At 44.6% G+C, this 20076-nt stretch overlaps 1 protein-coding gene across 4 annotated transcripts in view; it reads left to right on the top strand.

Moving 5' to 3' along the window:
* Positions 1–20076, top strand: part of ccdc142 (coiled-coil domain containing 142) — a 318889-nt gene that overhangs the window by 20562 nt on the left and 278251 nt on the right. For 3 of the 4 annotated variants that reach the window (XM_068029614.1, XM_068029644.1, XM_068029653.1), the window contains exon 2: positions 15264–15432. The exons of the other annotated variant lie outside the window; for it this stretch is intronic. The gene's annotated coding sequence lies outside the window, so the exon portion shown is untranslated. The remainder of the gene's footprint in view (positions 1–15263; positions 15433–20076) is intronic. 4 annotated transcript variants of the gene reach the window in all.

Below are 20076 nucleotides of genomic sequence, written 5' to 3'. Positions count from 1 at the left end.
GACAGATAAGGACAACAGATTTCCTTCCGTAAAAGACAGTGAACCAATCGATGATAGTTTCATGACACCATTACTGAGACTAGCTTTCAATTCCAGATTTTTATTAACTAACTGAATTTATTACTTAATTGAATTTAAATTCCACCATCTGCTATGGTGGGATTTGAACCCATGTCCCCAAGAAATTAGCCTGGACCTCTAGATTACTAGCCCAGTGACATTACCCCAACGCCACTGTCTGCCCTGCAGATGTCATCCTTTTAAGCTCTGGGATCAATCTGTACGCGCATTCCAATAACCAAATTTCCTTTTTGAAATGGGAAATCCAAAAATGCCCACAGTACTTCAGACATGGCCCCACCAGGGCAAAATACAGTTTCAACATAATTTCTCTGGATTTATATGCTATACCTCTTGCTGTGCACCTGTTTTGCATTTTTAAGTTTAGTGACTTATTGAAGATAAACACAGGATCTTTTTCTAGCTCCAGTACTTTCAGTATGTTCTCATTTAGCACATAATCCACACCAACCTTGACTCTGCTTACTCTCTTTACATTTCCCTGCACTAAATTGCATGTGCCATTTCTCTTTCCACTGAGCTTGCCAACATCTTTATGAATTTTTGTGCATTTATGGTTATCATTTTCCACTGATCACATTTTGATATAATATGCAAATATGGACACTTTGGATATAATTCCTTCCTTTAAATCATTTATAAAAAATTATAAACAGCAACAACTCTAATATTAAACCTGGTAGCAGTTCACTGGTAACTGGCTGACAACCAGATACCCATGCTCTACCACTTATTGTTCACCAACCGACCATTTACTGATCCATTTTAATTCCATATATTCAAGGGGTTGGACCTTCTGAAGTAGCCAGCTATATGGGACAGTGTCAAATGCTTCCTAAAGTCCAAATCAATCTCTCTCTCTGTCTCTTTCTCTCTCTCTCTCTCTCTGTCTCTCTCTCTCTCTCTCTCTCTCTCTCTCTCCCTCCTCTATCTAATGTACCTGACAGTTTCTCAAAGAAATGCATTAAATTAGTCAAGCGTGACCTACCACTCATAAAATCATGCCAACTGTCTCTGATCAGCTTATGCCCCTCAAGATGTTCCCTTTTATTCAACATAGTTCAATAGAGATATTAAACATTAAGCAGACTTAATGAATGGTGTTGAACTCTAGCTAGGCTAGAAGCTGAAATAGATCTAAGAATGATAGATGCTATACTGGTCATGTCATGTTTTAGCAGAGCACAGTTAACAACAACAACTTATATTTACATAGCTTCAACACAATAAAACGTCCCAAAGCGCTTCACAGGAGCATTTTAAAACAAAATATGACACTGAGCTGCATAAGGAGATATTAAGTCAAAAGACCAAAAGCTTCGTCAAAGGGGTACATTTTAAGGACTGTCTTAAAGGAGGAAATCATGGTAGAGAAGTGGAGAGGTGCAGGGAGGGAAATCCAGAGCTCGGGGCTGGACAACTGAATGCATAGTCTCCAATAATGGAGTGATTAAAATCAGGGATGCTCAAGTGGTTGGAATTATCTCAGAGTTGTGGAACTGGAGGCAAATACAGAGATGGCAGGGCTGAGGCCATGGAGGGATTTGAACACAAGGTTGGAAACTTTAAAATCAAGACGTTGCTTGACCGGGAGCCAATGTACGTCAGTGAGCACAGGGGTGATAGATGAATGGGATTTGGAGTGAGTAAAGACACGGGCAGCAGAGTTTTGAATGACCTCAAGTTTACAGAGGGTAGAATGTGGGAGACCAACCAGGAGTGTATTTGAATAGTTAAGTCTAAAGTTAACAAAGCCATGAATGAGGGTTTCAGCAGCACTGAGCTGAGACGGGTGAAGTCATGTGATGTTACAGAGGAGGAAATAGTCTTCGTGATGGTGGTCAGGAGCTCATCCTGGGGTCAAATATGATATTGAGGTTGCAAACAGACTGGTTTAATCTCAGATTGTTGCTGGAAAGAGTTGTTAGCTAGAGAATAGAGTTTGGAGCGTGAACCGAAAACAATGGTTTCAGTCTTTGCAACATTTAAGTGAAGGAAATTTCTGCTCATCCAATATTGGGTGCCGGATAAGCAGTCTGATAATTTAGCAACAGTGGAGGAGTCGAGAGAGGTGGTGGTGAGGTAGAGCTCGGTGTCATCAGTGTAGATGTGAAAACTAACAAAGCAGAGAGAATGCTAAGATACATTTCCTAATAAGTAGTTTAATACTCGGTCACCATGTCTATGTCAATCTGCATTTTGAATAGTGTATTTGATTCTAATCAAGGCATAAGAAAAGTATCCACGCTCGGGAAATGTAGAGAAAAATAATGAAGCTGATCAGAAGAGTGAGCTGGAGAAAGAGCACACAGTGTCTGCTGGTGCACTTGAGGCCTTCTGCAACTGGTGGGCACTGGAGAGCATACAGGCCACTAGTTTAAAAAAATATTTCCTTTGTATTGTGGTTTCATTCCCTATTGTGCCATATAAAAAGGGGGCAATTTTGTTTGTTTTTGTTTGATGACATTGGGGTAACGTAGTTTCTCCTTATATTAAAAAATGACTGAGTTGTGAAGAAAGGTTTGAGGAAATGTCAATCAACTCTAGGAATGAGAGAGGATTTAATAGAGTGTTATGACCAGGTGAGGAAGGGGTCTCAGGCTCCCCTTTCGCCCTTCTCTGGTTTGCTGTAACAGAGTTTATCTTTTTAAACACAGTTATTTTTAGCTTAGCACCTCAGTGAGCCCTTGCTCACTGCTCCTCGAATATAATTACAAATGAACCAATCGGACAGGTTTTCTTGGGTTTGAGCAAGAAAGATATAAGTTTATTAAACTTATCATCTGGTTAAAATGACTAAAATGCACACATCCACGCTCACATGCATACGAGAGGCACACACACACACATCGATACCGAGCGGAAGGAAAAAGTTGGGAGGTTGAAGTAAAGTCTGTAATAAATGGAATTCAGATACTGAGTTGCAATGTCCTTAATTGAAGTTAAAGTCTTGGAGTCCTCACTGGAGCCAAGTGCACAATTCAGGCTGGCTTCTCTGGTTCCAGAGGCCGAAGAGAAGTTTTACCTGTCGTCTTGGTGGTCACCTGTAAGGTTCTGTTCTTGAGGCTTAGTAGCTGCCACCATGGTTTCCCTGGGACTTTGCTGGAGAGAGAGAGAGAGATGCTTTCTTCCTGGGGTTCAGTTCCAGTCTCTTTTTCACTGTGAGGCACAATTCACAAATTCACTGCTACACCAGCAGGTATGTCATGTGACCACCTCTTTGTTTGAAAACAGGAATTCCTGGAGGGTTGTTTGAACTTCAGAGTCCTTCCGACATACTCGGTAAGGGGGGGTGGGAAGAGAGGGGATTTGGCCCATTCAAAGTCAAAGGGTGTCGTCGTCTTTTGATCACCACTATTGACAAAACCAATCTCGCTAATTGAATCAGGGAGCACCCCCTTTGTTCCAGCTATACTGAGTAATTTACCTCTGTCTCTCAGCCAGCCTTTGTCTTCTCATATGCAGATGTGCGTAGCCATCTTTAGCTGTTCAGTTCTGTGTTTTAAAAGTTATTTGTAATGTCCAGTAAAAGGTTTCAAGCAGTGTTCCATAGGACAAAATTAATATTTACATTTGGCATGCGTGGTTTCTGTCACGAACTTTATATGAGATATTAAGTACAAAGGAACATTATCTCAAGTAGCGTTATGTCCGCAGGACTTTGTAACATGATTAGATCTTAAAAATTGTGAATTTTAAAAGTTTAAGCTGGAGTCCAGAAGGTCAGGTGACCTCACATCCACTCTGCTAAAGGACAAGACAGAAATCTCGGTTACCAGGACAACAGAGAACATGGATCAAAGACTTTTTGGAAAAAACAGAGACTGCAGGGGTAATACCTGAAGAACAATGGGTTTCACCATCCCGGACTTCCGGGTCATAAACAAGTGATTCTGAAGATGCAAATGTACCAAGCAGCTGTTAACACCCGGGATAAATGGAAACCAGACTTCTGGACTTTTCATATTGGAACAGGATAATAAGCTATTGACTTTTGAGTCCAGATAAAGTTAATTGATTTTCTGAAGGCAAACAGGCTGTAAGAAAGGAAGGGAACCAGCAGTGGCAGCCTGAGAGGAGGCTGTAAGGGAGACAATCAGCGGTGGCAGCCTTAAGAGGGAGAGAGGGAACGCCTGCTCTGGAAAGTCTAAGACAGCGAAAGGCAACGAAGATTGGAACGTGTTTTGAAAGTTGAAGTTTTCGGAGAAATAAAAGCCCAACAGGATCACTAGGAATTGCCTTATTCACAGATGTCCAGGTGGAAATTGCTTGAAGAAGTGAGTGAAGAGGACATAGATTTTGAAACGATCTGGGAGGTCCAACCCATTGCAACTGGGAGGAGTTTGGGACTTTTAACCACAAAGATTTCGCCATCAAAGAGGATTGTGTAAAATATAAGTATTTCCAAATATTTTAATAAGTAAAACATAGACAAGTCAGGCAGTAAAGAGCTGCAAGAAAGATGGAGAAATGGAAAATTAGCTTTTAATCATGTTGGGTGATTCACTGAAGGTGAGGAGCAAATGTTTTAGTTATTTTTAGATCAATATGCAAATACACATTGTACTAATGGTACCTTTGTTATCTCTAGACTTAACTATTCTAATTCTCTCCTGGCCAGCCTGCCATTTTCTACCTCCACAAACATTACCAAATATTTCCTATAATCCAGATAGATAACTGTTTTTCCTCTATCTACCAGGCCTCCATGAACTTGAACTCATCCAAAACTTTGCTGCTCGTATCCGAACTTGCATCCAGTTCTGTTTGCCCATCACCCCTGTCTGACCTATATTGGCCCCTGGTCTGGCAACAATTCAGTTTTAAAATTCCCATCCTTCTTTTCACATTCCTCCATGGCCTCACCCCTATCTCTGTAACCTCCTTCAGTTCTAGCCCTCCGAGGTTCAGTGCTCTTCCATTTGTGCGCTCCGACGCATCCCTGATTTTAATTACTTTGTCATTGGCAACCATGCTTTTCAGCTTTCCGATGTTCAGAAAAGAAGTTAAAGTGATGTACAACCAGTTTATATTGTGAAGGGGCAAGAGCTATACTTGCCAAAAATATCAGCAATGGGCAACTAAAGAGGTAAGAGATAACATAAATTGGAAGAAAAAGCATTCAAAAATGCGAAAACAAATCATAGATCCTGGCAAATGGGAAAGATACAAAGAACAGCAAAGGTCAACAAATCAGATAGTGAAAGCTCCAAAAAAGGAGCATGAAAAGAAACTTGAAAGGGATATCAAAATCAACATGGCAGACATGCTGAATAATTCCTTTGCATTAGTATTTACAGCAGAGGAAGTGGTCAGAATGCCAGACATTCTAAGGAAACTAGTGATGATTCAGGGACAGTGGCTCACAAAAATTAATGTAAGCAAAATAACAGTAAAACAACGGCACTAAAAAGTGATAATTTTTGTTTATTTGTTTGTGCGATGTGGGCATCACTGGCAAGGCCGGCATTTATTGTCCATGTCTAATTGCCCTGGAGAAGATGCTGGTGAACTACCTTCTTGAACCACAGCAGTCCATGTGGTGTAAGTACGGCCACAGTGTTGTTACGGAGAGTGTTCAGGATTTTGACCCAGTGACAGTGAAGGAATGACAATACTTTTCCAAGTCCAAATGGTGTGTAACTTGCAAGTGGTGGTGTTCCCATGCGCCTGCTGCTCTTGTTCTTCTAGGTGGTAGAAGGTGCGAGTTTGGAAGGCGCTGTTGAAGAATCCTTGGCGAGTTGCAGCAGTGAATCTTGTAGATGGTACACACTGCTGCCACTGTGCGTCAGTGGTGGAGAGAGTGAATGTTTAAGTTGGTGGATGGAATGCTGATAGAGCGGGCTGCTTTGTCCTGAGTGGTGCTGAAGCTGTGCTCATCCAGGCAAGTGGAGAGTACTCCATCACACACCTGACTTGTGCCTTGTAGATGGTGAACAGGCTCTGGGGAGTCGGGAGGTGAATCACTCACTGCTGAATTCCCAGCCTTTGACCTGCTTTGTAGTCACAGAATTTTCGTGGTTGGTCCAGTAAAGTTTCTCTGGCTCTCGGGAGGTTGATGGTGGAGGCTTTCGAAATGGTAATGCTGTTGCATGTCAGTGGGAGGTGGTTAGACTTTCTCTTGTTGGAGATGGTCATTGCCTGGCACTTGTGTGGCACAAATGTTACTTGCTACTTATCATCCACACCTGAATGTCGTTCAGGTCTTGCTGCATGCAGGCATGGACTGCGACATTAACTGAGGAGTTGCAAATAGAGCTGAATAATGTGCAATCATCAGCGAACATCCCCACTTCAGACTATGATAAAGCAGCTGAAGATGCTTGGGTCTACGACACTGCCCTCCTGCAGTGATGTCCTGGGGCTGAGATGTTTGGCCTGCAACAGGGCAGCGCAGTGGTTAGCACCGCAGCCTCACAGCTCCAGCGACCCGGGTTCAATTCTGGTTACTGTCTGTGCAGAGTTTGCAAGTTCTTCCTGTGTCTGCGTGGGTTTTCGCCGGGTGCTCCGGTTTCCTCCCACAGCCAAAGACTTGCAGGTTGATAGGTAAATTGGCCATTATAAATTGCCCCTAGTGTACGTAGGTGGTAGGGGAATGTAGGGACGGGTGGGGATGTGGTAGGGATATGGGATTAGTGTAGGATTAGTATAAATGGGTGGTTGATGGCCGGCACAGTCTTGGTGGGCCGAAGGGCCTGTTTCAGTGCTGTATCTCTAAATAAATAAAAAATAAATAAACAACCACAACCGTCTTCCTTTGTGCTAGGTATGACTTCAGCCAGTGGAGGGATTTCCCCTCATTCCCTTTGACTTCAGTGCCACACTCAGTCAAATGCTGCCTTGATGTCAAGTGCAGTCACTCTCACCTCACCTCTGGAATTCAGCTATTTTATCCATGTTTGGACCAAGGCTGAATTGAGATCTGGAGCGGAGTGGTCCTGCTGGAACCCAAACTGAGTATTGGTGAGCAGGTTGTTGATGAGTAATTACCACTTGATACCACTGCTGATGACACCTTCCATCACTTTTCTGATGATTTAAAGAAAACTGATGGGGCAATAATTGACTAGATGGAATTTGTTCAGCTTTTTTTGGGCAGGACATGCCTGGGCAATTTTACACTTTATCGGGCAGATGTTAGTGTTGTAGCTGTACTTGGAATGGCATGGCAAGGGTGCTGCTAGTTCTGGAGCACAAGTCTTTGTTGCTACAACCAGGATGTTGTCAGGGCCCATAGCCTTGGTAGATTACCAGAATGATACCTGGACTCCAAGGAATAAATTACGAGGAGAGATTACACAAACTAGGGTTGTATTCCCTGCAATTTAGTAGGCTAAGGGGTGATTTGATTGAAGTTTTCAAGATATTTAAGGGAACAAATAGGGTAGATAGTGAGAAAGTATTTCTGCTAGTTAGAGGCACAGTCTAAAAATTAGAGCCAGAATTTTCCGGAGTGAAATTAAGAAACACTTCTACACACAGGGTGGTAGAAGTTTGGAACACTCTTTTGAAAGTGTTAATTGATGCTAGATCAGTTGTTAATTTTAAGTCTGAGATTGATGGATTTTTGTTAATGAAAGGTATTAAGAGATATGGGACAAAGGCGGGTATATAGAGTTAGATTGCATATCTGCCATGATCTTATTGAATGATGGAACAGGCTCGAGGGACTAAATGACCTACTCCTGTTCCCATGTTCCTTAGTTGCCGAGGTCCCAGGCTTTTGACTTGCCTCCGTATGCCTCTTCTCTCCTCCTTTCTTCTTTAAGGTGTTTCTTACAACCTACATGCACTTTGACATGTTTTACTATGTTGGAGGTGCTGTTGTTTAATCTGATCGTATTTTGACTCAATTGGTAATAAAGCAGCTTAATAATTCATAGCAAGTTTTGGCTTGCTAAGTGTTCACTCAGTGGCGCTTCAAAAGAGATTGAGGAGGGAATTTTATGGGCCCTGCAAGAGTGGCTTTGGTGGTGTGTGATAAAGCCTGACTCTGGTATAAAATTAAAACCCGACCCGGGCCCGAGTCCTTCAATTTTTTTAAATGCCGGATCCGACACAAAAATAACAAATGTATTAATGAAACAGGAAAAAAATCATAGATTAAAACAAAAACAATAGGAAACAAAGCAGTACAGTCCAGCCCAACTCGAGTCTGAATGCTGGACGCAGAATACAGACCCGACCTGACCGGAACCTGACACATGTAGTTGGGTTTGGTCGGGTTCGGGTTGGATAGCCAGGCTTTAGCGTGTGGGATGATTTCATCAGGAATGAGTTGCTTTGTCGGATTTCCGATGGTGGGATCTTTTTTCTGAAATTAAGTCGATGGTCCAGGGTTCACCTTACGCAGTGGCAGATTGCAGCTTTCCATACCATGAATACTCATTACCCTACACTTAGTTCAAATTAAGTCCTACCTGCCAGATTAAGTTAACGGCAAGTGGTATTCCGTGCCACCCGGTTCGCGATTGTTTAAACGTGACTTTGTGCAGTTGTGTCTGAAGTCAGTGTTTTACTTTCTTGAACTCACAGCACAAGGAATGCCAGCATTGGAATGAATGTTTGGTTCCAGGCTTAGCACTAGCAAGGGCGATTCTTCTCAGGGGATAGCGGCGAAGGCATGAAGGAGCAGGGGAGGGTACTTGGGGACGACAGGGTGGGGTTACCGCATGCATGGAGGAGCAGCAGAGGGAAGAGTGGAGGGCAAAGGGTGGGGTGATAAGGTACATAGAGGGACAGGGTAGAGAAGCGTCCAAGGCGTGTAGTGGTGGTTGTTGCTGCTGAAGCTGGATGTGGGTGGCTGCGGGGGTGGTGGGTTGATTTGAGCATTACAGTCAACAGATGGTCATGCGGGGCCTACAGGGAGGAATGAGTGCTGTCGATGTCTGGGACCTATGGGGCGAATTCAGGGTACTGACTGGCAGAGAGAACGGTCACAGTCAATGGGGGCAAATGAATTCTGTATGGGGGAAGATGAAGACTTAGGGTTGGGTATTCTATGGCATCATAGGGAGGGGAACGGAAGTCTGCAATAACCTTAAGGTGGATTTGAGGAGGGTCAAGGGTCAGAGTCGGTAACGGGAGTAGGAACGGGGGGAGGGATGAATAAATTGATTGTGACACTGTTCAAGGTGATCGGGGGAGATTCAGTGGTGACAGAGGGAAGAGTTAAGGTTACATTGGGTCAAGGGTGATGGGTGCAGGTTGGAAGGTGGCAGGAGGAGGTTGGAAAGTGCTTTAAATTGTAAATTGTACACATGCCATTTTCTCGAATAATAATGCAAATGACGTAGCCACTCAAGGATTGCATGGAGAGTGGGAGGAGACAAATGATGGGTGGGATTTTCAGCTGGCTGCAATTTTAAGGCACATAAAAGCGAACTGCTCATTGCCTCGATGGTTCAGCTGACTGGCAACAGAAGGCTGGCTTTGATTGGTGTGATCATCTCATTATTTGTAAAGCTGCAGCAAAATGGGCCTAATGCACCCAATTTGCCTACTGTGGGAAGAAGAGCAGAGGGAGGGACTAAGGAAGGCTCTTTTCCCTCAATGCATGATGCCTGAACACGAGCAACAGGAGAACAAGAAGGTGAGGATGCTGCCAATGATAACGTCCAGGAACAGCCTTATTGAAGATGGGCACTGGCACGTCATCACATCTGCAGGATAAGGACAAATTACCTTCAAATGTCAGAGAGGCAATGTCAGAGACGCCTAAAGATGTCACATAAATGGTCACAGAAATTTGAAGGATCCTGCATTGTGAACTTGTGTTTGATGGGAATCCCTTGCCAGTTGCCTTCAAGATGACTGCTGCACTTAATTTTCTTTGCTAGCGGTGCTTTCCAGGGTCAATGGGTGACAGATGCGGCACCTCCAAAACGCAGCTGAAGAGAGATACAGCTGTTCGCGTATCCACCAGACCCATCATTGAGCATACCATTGGCATGCTGCAAATGCGCTTCCGCTGCCTTGACTGGTCTGGAGGGGCTCACAAATAATTATTGCTTGCTGTGCATTGCACAGTCTTGCAATTAGAGATGGCAGCATTCTGCAGGTGGCGAAATGGGTGACGAATACCTTATTTCGTCATGCCAATGATTTCATCTTCTTATCTGTAGACGAGGACAGCCAGGCAGAAGGTCTGCGGTCTTCGACGCCATTGCTGGGTTCCCTAGAGTGCAAGGGGAGATTGATTGCACTCATGGCCATTAGAGCTCCCTGGGAACAGCCTGCTGCATTTGCGAATCGCAAAGACTTCCACTCTTTGAATGTACAACTAGTTTGTGACCACAGGTGAAGAATCATGCATGTCTGCGCACGTTTCCCAATGCCCTCGCATCTTTCCAAAGGTGCGGCGCCCAGAACTGGACGCAGTTCTCTAGCTGAGGCTGAACTAGTGTCTTATACAAGTTTAACAAAACTTCCTTGCTCTTGTACTCTATGCCCCTATTAATAAAGCCTACGATACTGTATGCTTTATTGACTGCGCTGTCAACCTGTCCTGCCACCTTCAATGACATGCACATATACACCTAGGCTCCTGTGCTCCTGCACCCCTTTAGCATTGTACGCTTTATTTTATATTGTTTCTCCATGTTCTTCCTACCAAAATGAATCACTTCACATTTCTCTGCATTGAACTTAGTCTGCCGCCATCCTGCCCATTCCACCACCTTGTCTATGTCCTTTCGCAGTTCTGTACTATCCTCCTCACAGTTTACAATGCTTCGTTATAATGCTACAATGTTTACAAGTTTCGTATCATTTGCAAACTTTGAAATTGTGCCCTGTACTCTAAGGTCTAGCTCATTAATATATATCAGGAAAAGCAAGGGTCCGAACACTGACCCCAGGGACCTCCACTATAAATCTTCCTCCAGCCTGAAAAACATTAACCACTAGCAGCGCCGCACGCGGCTCAACAAGAAGAAGAACTGGAGCAAACACAGCGACGTAACTGAGGTGGAGGCGTTTCTGGAGGATGTGCGGCTGCAGGAGCGGACGGTCGGTGGTCTTGTGTGTGAAAAGACCGACGACAGCCTGTTCTTCGTTGACACAGGAGACGAAAAGAAAGATCAGATCCAAAATAAAGGAAAGTTGAAGCCTCTGCGAATCGACCTAATTCTACTTTTTGTTTCCTGTCACTCAACCAATTCTATATCCATGTTGCTACCATCCCTTTTATTCCATGAGCGATAACTTTACTCACAAGTCTGTTGTGTGGCACTGTATCAAATACCTTTTGAAAGTCCATGTACACCACATCAACAGAATTGTCCTCATCAGCCCTCTCTGTTACCTCCTCAAAAAACTCCAGCAAGTTAGTTAAACATGATTTTCCCTTAAGAAATCCATGCTGGCTTTCTTTAATTAATCCGCATTTGTCCATGTGACTATTAATTTTGTCCCAAATTGTTCTTTCTAGGAGTTTCCCCACCACTGAAGTTAAACTGACTGGCCTGTAGTTGCTGGGCTTATCTTTACACCCTTGTTTTAAACAAGGGTGTAACGTTTACAATTCTACGGTCCTCTGGCACCACACCCTCGAGTCTAAGGAAGACTGAAAAATTATGGCCAGTGCCTCCACGATTTCCACCCTCACTTCCCTCAGTATCCTTGGATGCATCATATCCTGTCCTGGTGCTTTATCCACTTTAAGTACTGACAGCCTATCTAATACGTCCTCCTTATCAATTTTTAACTCTTCTAGTGTCTGAATTAGCTCCTCTTTCACCATTACCTGGATTGCATCTTCTTCCTTGGTAAAGACAGATGCAAAGTATTCATTTAATACCTCAGCTATGCCCTCTGCCTCCATGCGTAAATCCCCTTTATGGTCCCTAATCGGCCCCACGCCTCCTATTACCACCTTTTTACTCTTTATATGTCTATAGAAAACTTTGGGATTCCCTTTAATGCTAGCTGCCAGTCTCTTTTTATGCTCTCTTTGCTTCTCTTGTTTGCTTTTTCTCTTCCTCTGTGGACCTTCTGTATTCAGCCTGGTTCTCAATAGTATTTTCTTATTGGCATTTGTCATACGCACACTTTTGCTCTTTTATTTTAAGCTCTACCTGTTTTGTCATCCAGGGAGCTCTGGAATTGTTTACCGTATCTTTCCCCATTTCGAGGGAACATACCTTGATTGTGCCCGAACGATCTCTTCTTTGAAGGTAGCCATTGTTCAACTACCGTTTTTCCTGAAAATCTTTGACTTCAATTTATTCTTCCCAGCTCTGTTCTCACCCCATTGAGGTTGGCTTTCTTCCCAGTTAATTGTTCTTACTCCAGATTGTTCTTTGTCCTTCTCAATAGTCAGCCTAAACCGTATAATACAATGATCTGTCCCCTAAATGATAATGATCTCCTACTGATACTTGATTCACTTGGCCCACCTCATTCCCAAGAACCAGGTCCAACAGTACTTCCTTTCTCGTTGGACTAGCAACACGTGTAGAAAATTTTCCTGAACACATCGGCCGTCTCAATTTCTTCGCTCCCTTCGCTCGCTCTAACCTGTCTCCCTCCGAACTTGCTGTGCTCCGTTCTCTCAGGTCTAATCCCAACATTGTGATCAAACCTGCTGACAAGGGTGGTGCTGTTGTTGTCTGGCTTACTGACTTCTACCTTGCAGAGGCTGAGCACCAACTCTCAGATACTTCTTCCTACCTCTCCCTGGACCATGACCCACTGACGAACATCAAGCACTGTCGCCAGGACTGTCACTGACCTCATCACTTCCAGAGATCTTCCCTCTACAGCTTCCAACCTCATAGTCCTGCAACCCCAGACAGCCCACTTCTATCTCCTTCCCAAAATCCACCAACAGGACTGTCCTGGTAGACCTATCATTTTAGCCTGTTTCTACCCCACTGAATGTATTTCTTCCTATCCCGACTCTATTTTTTCTTCCCGGTCCAGTCTCTTCTCACCTACATCCGTGACTCTTCTGATGCCCTATGTTATTTTGACAATTTCCAGTTTCCTGCCCCTAACCGTCGCCTCTTCACTATGGACGTTCAGTCTCTCTACACCTCCATCCGCTACCAGGATGGTCTGAGTGCTGTCCTCTTCTTCCTTGAACAGAGGCCCAACCAGTCCCCATCCATCACCACCCTCCTCCACCTGGCTGAACTTGTTCTTACATTGAACAACTTCTCCTTCAACTCCACGCACTTCCTTCAAGTAAAAGGTGTCGCTATGGGTACCCGCATGGGTCCTAGTTATGCCTGAATTTTTGTGGGATATGTGGAACTTTACTTATTCCAGTCCTATGCAGGCCCCCTCCCTCGCCTCTTTTTCCAGTACATTAATGACTGTATCGGTGCTGCTTCCTGCTGTCTCCCCGAACTGGAAAACCTTGTCAACTTTGCTTCCAATTTCCACCTTTCTCACACCTTTATTGGATTTGGACAGACTTAGTGAGTGGGCAAGAACGTGGCAGATGGAATATAATGTGGTAGGAGGAATAGATGTGCAGAGTATTCCTTAAATGATAAGAGATTCAAAAGTGTAGATGTACAAAGGGTGTCCGTGTCAATAATCACTGAAATCTAACATGCAGGTGCAGCAAGCAATTAGGAAGGCTAATGGTATGTTAGCCTTTATCGCAAGAGGATTTGAGTACAGGAATAGTGAAGTCTTGCTTCAATTGTATAGAACCTTTATTAGACTGCAGCTGGATTACTGTGTGCAATTTTGGTCCCCTTACCTTAGGAAGGATATTATTGCCATAGAGGGAGTGCAACGAAGGTTTACCAAACCTGTTCCCGGGATAGCAGGACTGTCCTATGAAGAGAGAGTGGGGAAACTGGGCCTGCATTCTATGGAGTTTCGAAGAATGAGAGGTGATCTCATTGAAACGTACAAAATACTTAAAGGGATAGACAGGGTAGATACAGCTAAGATGTATCCCCTGGTTGGGGGGTCTAGAACCAGGGGACACATTTTCAAAATAAGAGGGAATCCACTTAGGACCGAGATAATGAGAAATTTCTTTACTCAGAGTGTTGTGAATTTTTGGAATTCTCTACCCCAGAGGGCTGTGGAAGCTCAGTCATTGAGCATGTTTAAAGCAGACATTGACAGATTTTTAAATACCAATGAGGATTCCACGCCACTGTGGTTGACAGGGCCCTCGACCGTGTCTGACCTATTTTCCGCACTTCTGCCCTTACCCCTTCCCCTCCTTCCCAGACCGCAACAGGGTTCTCCTTGTCCTCACTTTCCATCCCAACAAATTCAACATCCAAAGGATCATCCTCTGTCATTTCCTCCACCTCCAGCATGATGCCACCACCAAACACATCTTCCCTTGTCTTTCTGTCAGCATTCCGAGGGGCTCGTTCCCTCCGCGACATCCTGGTCCACTCCTCCATCACCCCGACACCTCGTCCCCTTCCCATGCAATCGCAGAAAGTGTAATACTGCCCCTTTACCTCCATCTCCTCAACATCCAAGGCCCCACACACTCCTTCCAGGTGAAGCAATGATTTACTTGTACTTCAATTTAGTATACTGTATTCGCTGCTCACAATGTAGTCACCTCTACATTGGGGAGACCAAATGCAGATCGGGTGACCGCTTTGCGGAGCACCTCTGCTCAGTCTGAAAGCATGACCCCGAGCTTCCAATTGTTTGCCATTTCAACACCCCCACCCGCCGCCACCGCTCTCATGTCCACATTCTGTCCATGGCCTGCTGCAGTGTTCCAGTGAACATCAACGCAAGCTCGAGGAGCAGCACCTGATCTTCTGATTAGGCACTCTACAGCCTTGTGGACTCTACCTTGAATTCAACAATTTCACAGCATGACTGGCCTTTTTAAAAATATTTTTATATTTTCTTACTTTATTTCATTTGATTTTTTTAACCATGTGCCTGTTTTTCATGTGGACAGAGTTGCTCATTATTCTGCCATTAACGCTATCTGTGGACTAATGCTTTGTCTTTCACCACAACCATTAACATGTTCTTTGCCTTTGTCCCATAACAGCCTTGTTTTTTAATCTTTCCTGCCCTCTGCCCTATCACACACCTTCGCTTTTGTTCTCTTCCCTCACCAAACCCACCCCCCCATGCCCCCCAACACTTGCTTAAAACCAAATTTTTTCTAACCGTTGCCAGTTCTGATGAAAGGTCACAGACCTGAAATGTTAATTCTGCTTCTCTCTCCACAGATGCTGCCTGATCTGCTGAATGTTTCCAGCACTTTCTGTTTTTATTACCTAAGAAAAGGAGTCGGTCATTGAGCCTCTCTAGCCTGTTCTGCCATTCAGCTAGATAATGGTGGATTTGTACCTCAACTTCATTTGCCTGCCTTTGCTCCACATTCCTTGATATCCTTAGGTAAACAAAGATCTGCGGTCAGGCTGCGTTTTGAATACTGTGTTCCATTGTAATCATCCAATGATGCAAAGAAAGCTGCTGAGGTAGTGTAGTGTCGTGCGAAGCAAGCGGTCAGCAGAAAAGAATGCAAAGGTGAATCAAATGTTGAGGCAAAAATGGGATCTGTGGGAAGTGTCAACTTGGCACAGTTCCCAATCTCTTGATGGCTGTCTGAGTAAATGTGCTTAGAAATGAAGCAGTGCAAGGATTGGTGTTCCAGGATACTCTCTCCAGAGGCCAGCATGTTGCCATGTCTGGAAGGAGGAGGCAACCAAACTGCTCTAGCTGGCTTTAAAAGATTTTTTTGAAGAATCGTGGGATTCTCTGTGTCCAGCCAACAAGTATCCTTCAACTGACCGAATAATTATATGCCAGTCAGTCTAACCTCAGTAGTGGGCAAATTATTGGAATCAAATCTGAGACAGGATAAACCATCACTTAGAAAGGCACAGGTTAATCAAGGATAGTCAGCAGGGATTTGTTAAGGGAAGATCTTGTCTGACCAACTTGATCGAATTTTTTGAAGAAGTAACAAAGAAGATAGATGTGGTCTACGTGGATTTTAGCAAGGCTTTTGACAAGGTCCCACATGGCAGACTGGTTAAAAAAATAAAATCCCATGGGATCTAGGGAAATGCAGCAAGGTGGATACAAAATTGACTCAGTGGCAGGAAACAAAGGGTAATTATTGACGGGTGTTTTTGCGACTGGACGGCAGTTTCCAGTGGTGTTCCACAGGTTCCCTGCCTTTTGTGATATATATTAATGATTTGGATGTAAATGTAGGGGGTATGATCAAGAAGTATGCAACCGACACAAAGATTGGCCATGTGGTAGATAGTGAGAAGGATAGCTGTAAGCTGCAGGAAGATATTGATGGTCTGGTCAGATGGGCAGAAAAGTGGCAAATGGAATTCAACTTGGAGAAGTGTGAGATGATGCATTTGGGGAGGTCAAACAAGGCAAAGGAATACATGATTAATGGGAAAATGCTGAGAAGTGTAGAGGAAGTGAGGGACGTTGGAGTGAATGTCCACCGATCCCTGAAAGTAGCAGGACAGGTCAATAAGTTGGTTAAGATGGCAAATGGAATTCTTTCCTTTATTAGCTGAGATATAGAATATACGAGCAGGGAGGTTATACTGGAACTGTATAAATCATTGGTTAGGCCACAACTTGAGCACTGTGTGCAGTTCTGGTCACCTAATCACAGAAAGGATGTAATTGCACTAGCGAGGGTACAGAGGATGTTGCCAGGACTGGAAAAAATGCAGCTATGAGGAAAGACTGGATAGGCTGGGGTTGTTCTCCTTGGAACAGAGAAGGCTGAGGGGAGATCTGATTGAAATGTACAAAATTTTGAGGGGCCTGGATAGAGTGGAGGTGAAGGGCCTATTTACCTTAGCAGAGAGGTCAGTGATTAAGGGGCATAGTTTTAAAGTGATTGGTAGAAAGATTAGAGGGAAGATGCGGAAAAACATTTTCACCCAGAATGTGGTGGGGGTCTGGAATTCACTGCCTGAAAGAGTAGTTGAGGCAGAAACCCTCAACTCATTCAAAAGGAGTCTGGATATGCGCCTCAAGTGCCGTAATCTGCAGGGCTACGAACCAAATGCTGGCAGGTGGAATAAGAATGGCTGGATCGTTTTTTGACCAGCACAGACACGATGGGCCGGTGGCCTCTTTCTGTGTTGTAAACTTTCTATGATTCTATGAACTAATACCACCGAAACAAATTAACTGACCATTCATCTCATTGCTGTTGTGGGATCTTGCTGTACACAAATTTGGCAGCTGTGTTTGCCTATAAATATTTTATGGCTGTGAATATCTGTGACATCCTGAGGATGTTGAAGGTGCTTTATTTGCTTTTTTTGCTGTATATAAGTGACTTGGAACTTGAAATACAGAGTAGAATTTCAAAAATTGCCAATGATACCAAACTTTGGAGGAGTGGCAAACTGTGAGGATGATACAAACCCCCTGCAACAGGATATAGATAGGCCAGCAGAAAGAGCAAATAAGTGGCAGATGGAATTTAATACAGAAAAGCATGAGGTGATGTATTTTGGCAGAATGGATAGGGTGAAGCAATAGAGACTTAATGGCTTAATGGCATTGGCTTGGTGGGCTGATTAGCCCCTCTGCCGTAAATGACTCTATGGCCGGAATTTTACAGTGGGCGGACGGGAGCTGGACTCGGACGTAAATGTCGGTGACGAACTCGCTTCCGCCCAGCCTGGGAATCCATCCCGTATTTTACGGATCCCCAGGCTTTACTTGGCCCGAGGCGGGACTTCCACCCACTTGAGGGAGGAGGTCCCTCCTCAATGAGCTGCCGGCCAATCAGCGGGCCGGCAGCTCTTAGTCTAAGCAGTGCCACCGGGAGCGAGGGCCACTGCTGGGACTGCAGCCCAGCTGATGCCATGGACCCGAGAGAGTGGCTATGTTTGGGTTGCCTCACCAAGGGGATCGGTCATGCCCTGGTGAGGCTAGGGTGCTCGTTTGGGGGGAGGGGGGTGTCTTGGATCCCGGGGGTGGGTTGGGAGGTGGGTTGGCCCTCAATCGGGCACCCTGTGTCCGACTGCCATGCCCCCCCTCCCCCCCGGGGCGTGAAAAGGCCGGCAGCTATCGCTGGGCGGCCTTTCACGTCCCCGGCACACCCGCTTACCACAGGTAAAATACCCGTGCAGGCAGGCAAGGGCCCTTAAGTGGCCATTACCTGGCCACATAAGGGTCTTAATTGGCCTCGGGCGGGTGGACCGTTTCCCAACCCCTGCCCAACCTCCGTAAACTTGTTCGGAGGCAGAATCGGGGCGGGTAGGCATCCCAGAGCCTGCCGTTCAGTTTTAAAAATTCCGGCCTATGTATGACTCTCTACATACAAGACGTTTTAAACAATTTTTTAAGTTTATATTTATTTCCCACATATCCACCCCTGTGGCCTAAGGACAGTTTAGTAATTTGAGCTTTTTGTCAGCAAAAAGTTGATTTGAGACTGCCCAAACTCATTTACACTTAGCCCTGTTGGAGCCAGCAAAGAGTAGAGCATTTCGCTGTGTCATTTTCTCCTGCATTTAAACCCAGGTTCTTGAGGTAAATGGGGAATGTGCTAGCCTACATTATCCAAAAAAAAGAAAGATTTGCATTTATATAGCAACTTTCACAAACTCAGGATGTCCCAGAGCACTTTATAACCAATTAAGTACTTTTTGAAGTGTAATTACTGTTGCAAGGTAGGAAATGTGACGACTAATTTGCACACAGCAAAGCTGTATGAACAGCAATGTGATAAATGACCATCATCTGTTTTAATGATAGTCATAAAGTTGTACAACATAGAAACAGGCTCTTCAGCCCACCGTGTCCATGCCGACCATAATGCCTATCTATACTAATCCCACCTGCCTGCATTGATTCCATATCCCTCTATGCCTTGCTCATTGAAGTACCTGTCCAGATGCCTCTTAAATGTTGCTACTGTTCCTGCCTCCATCACCTCCTCTGGCAGCTCATTCCAGATACCCACTATTCTTTGTGTGAAAAATTTACCCCTTTGATCCCCTTTAAACCTCCTCCCTCTCACCTTAAATCTATGCCCTCTAGTTTTAGTCACCTCTACCATGGGAAACAGGCTCTGGCTATCTACCCTATCTATGCCTCTCATAATTTTATGTACCTCTATCATGTCCCCTCTCAGCCTCCTTTGCTCCAGGGAAAACAGACCCAGCCTATCCAATCTCTCTTTATAACTCGAGCCCTCCATACCATGCAACATGCTTGTGAATCTTTTCTGCACCCTTTCTAGCTTAATCACATCTTTCCTGTAGTGCGGCGACCAGAACTGCACACAGTACTCCAAAAGCGGCCAAACTAACATTATGTACAACTGTAACATGACGTCCCAACTCTTGTACTCAATGCCTCGGCCGATGAAGGCAAGCATGCCATATGCCTTCTTCACCACCCTGTCTACCTGTGTTGCCACTTTCAGGGAACTATATACTTGCACCCCAAGGTCTCTCTGCTCAACAGCACTCCCCAGGGCCCTGCCATTCACTGTATATGTCCTGCCCTGGTTTAACTTCCCAAAATGCATCACTTCGCATTTGTCTGCGTTAAATTCCATTTGCCAATCCCTTGCCCAGTTTCCCAGTTGATCTATATCCTGTTGTAACCTTAGACAACCTTCTTCACTGTCCACTATACCACCAATTTTGGTGTCATCTGCAAACTTACTAAGCATGCCCCCTACATTCACATCCAAGTCATTAATATATATGACAAACAACAGAGGTCCCTGATCCCTGCGGCACACCACTGGTCACCAGCCTCCAATCTGAAAAACAACCCTCCACTACCACCCTCTGTTTCCTATCACCAAGCCAATTTTGTATCCAATTTGCTAGCTCACCCTGGATCCCATGTGTTCGAACCTTCTGGACCAGCCTACCATGCGGGACCTTGTCAAAGGCCTTGCTAAAGTCCATGTAGACAACGTCCATCGCCCTGCCCTCGTCAATCCTCTTGGTCACCTCCTCAAATTTGTGAGACATGATTTCCCACGCACAAAGCCATGCTGACTATCCCTAATCAGACCTTGCC

The sequence above is a fragment of the Heterodontus francisci genome, chromosome 1 (genome assembly GCF_036365525.1).
Source record: "Heterodontus francisci isolate sHetFra1 chromosome 1, sHetFra1.hap1, whole genome shotgun sequence".
NCBI lineage: Eukaryota > Metazoa > Chordata > Chondrichthyes > Heterodontiformes > Heterodontidae > Heterodontus > Heterodontus francisci.
Note: the sequence above shows the minus strand (reverse complement) of the source record. Positions and strands in the feature narration are given on the sequence as shown.